Genomic DNA, 2,500 nt, shown 5'->3' with positions numbered 1-2,500 from the left:
CAGGTGTGTTGGGAAACCTAAGCAAGCGAGGCTGGCAAGGCAAGCCACCCAAGGGAACAAGGCACCTTGCCACACACAAACCCATCCACGAACGACCAAGGGAACAAGGCAACCTTGCCGCACACATGCCCATGAACGACCAAGGGAACAAGGCACCTTGCCGCACACATGCCCATGAACGACCAAGGGAACAAGGCACCTTGCCACACACATGCCCATTAACGACCAAGGGAACAAGGCAACCTTGCCACACACAGACCCTTGCATGAACGACCAAGGGAACAATGGATGTGAGGCTGGCAAGGCTAGGTCACGGCAAGCCAAGCAGTCAGGCTACACAATTGATGTGAGGCTGGCAAGGCTAGGTCATGTCAAGCCAAGCAGTCAGGCTACACAAGGGAACAAGGCACCTTGCCACACACAAACCCATGAACGAACGACCAAGGGAACAACGCCTCTTCCCACACACAGACCCATGAACGACCAAGGGAACAAGGGTATGAACGACCAAGGAACAATGCGTATTGCCACACACATTCCCATGAACGACCAAGGGAACAAGGCTACCTCCCAAACAAACACACATGAACGACCAAGGGAACAAGGCTTCTTCCCACACACAACCCCATGAACGACCAAGGGAACAAGGCACCTTGCCACACACATGCCCATGAACGACCAAGTGAACAATGGATGTGAGGCTGGCAAGGCTAGGTCATGTCAAGCCAAGCAGTCAGGCCACACAAGGGAACAAGGCACCATGCCACACACAAACCCATCCACTAACGACCAAGGGAACAATGCATATGGGGCTGGCAAGGCAAGCAGGCTACCCAAGTGAACAACGCCTCTTCCCACACACAGACCCATGAACGACCAAGGGAACAAGGGTATGAACGACCAAGGAACAATGCGTATTGCCACACACATTCCCATGAACGACCAAGGGAACAAGGCTACCTCCCAAACAAACACACATGAACGACCAAGTGAAGAAGGCTTCTTCCCACACACAACCCCATGAACGACCAAGGGAACAAGTTTACTTCGTACACGAACACCCATGAACGACCAATGGAACAAGGCATCTTGCCACACACATGCCCATGAGCAACCCAATCCCATCCTCATCGGTCTAAGGAACAAGGGGCCTTGACAAACCATGAGCAGATTTCTAAGCAAGTCAAACGATGAAGGGAGCAAAGTGTAGTTCCTACTTAGTACATAGTAAATTGAATATATGAGTTCCAATCCGATCAACTCGTGTTCTTTCGAGTTCATCTAAGCCACCTATGAATACCTAAAAGCCTTATCTGCCTGCCTATCACCAGGCGACAGGGACAAAAACCCAAATATGATATATTTTCATTTCAAGTCCATTCGTCTATGTTAACAATGACCCACACAATGTTTCAATGGCATTCCTACTTGATTTGAGCGACATTCCAACAAGTAGGGAACCAACGCTTCAAGGCGTGACCAAGGATAGGACACAAACATTTACGCCTCAAACATGACATTTTGTTTTTTTTTTTCATTTCAAAGCTTTTCATTTATAATAAAAAGCATCCCTACAAAATTTTGTGTCAATCCGAATTAATTCGAGCGAGTTATGGACGATTTCGCACAATTATGCATCCCTGGGCAAATCAATATCTGTTCCTGTCACCAAGCTCTTTGTGCAATATGTATATATAGGGGAACCATGGGACTGCTGCCCATTGGCGCCCCAAGGATGTCCAGCGCCCAAGGCTCTCGAGGCTGGCACGCTCGAGGCATGGCCAAGACGCCCGCTCTTGACGAAAATGGGGCCAAAACGCCCCCCATTGGCGCCCCACTCCCGTGTCCCCTCGCCCCCAAGTCGTGTGTGTCCAAAAATTATGCATCATCAGGGAAATCAATGTCTGTTCCTGTCACCAAGCTCTTTGTGCAATATGTATATATAGGGGGTACCATGGGGTCTCATTCTCATAGGTGCCCGGCATGGTTGATGGGCAAATAAGAATCGTGAGGCTGTATCGAGCACACACGAGGCAAGCCAAGCCAAGCCCCACGACCCATGAAAGAGGCCATCCCCCCCAACACGTTGCCTTGATTTCTCGAACGGTGACCTGAAAAATAGCCCCATCTCCTTGAGTCTCCTCGACGTTGTGCCCATACACTAGCCCGTTGCCTTGATTTTCCTCGACATAGGGCGCAGAAACTAGCGCCGTTGGCTTCACCTGTGCCTCGACGCCGTGCGCATACTAAGAAATATACATCCTCAGGGAAAGCAATGGGTGTTGCTGTCACCAAGCTCCTTGTGCAATATGTATATATAGGGGGGGAGCAGTGGGTGAGCATGGCAAGGGATGAAGGTGCCAGACTGCCTTTGAGCGCGAGCTTGGGTGACTGTTGCTTGATTCCTAGTCGGTGGCATAATACCCCTCCGAGTGGGGGCCTTGGCGTGGTGTGGGGATGCCTCGTTAGGTCTCTGCGACACCGATCCAGGGTTGTGGTC

This window comes from Lactuca saligna, unplaced genomic scaffold (assembly GCF_052625555.1).
Source record: "Lactuca saligna cultivar CGN05327 unplaced genomic scaffold, ASM5262555v1 scaffold_346, whole genome shotgun sequence".
Lineage (NCBI taxonomy): Eukaryota > Viridiplantae > Streptophyta > Magnoliopsida > Asterales > Asteraceae > Lactuca > Lactuca saligna.
The sequence above is the reverse complement of the archived record's forward strand: the minus strand, read 5'-3'. Positions refer to the sequence as shown.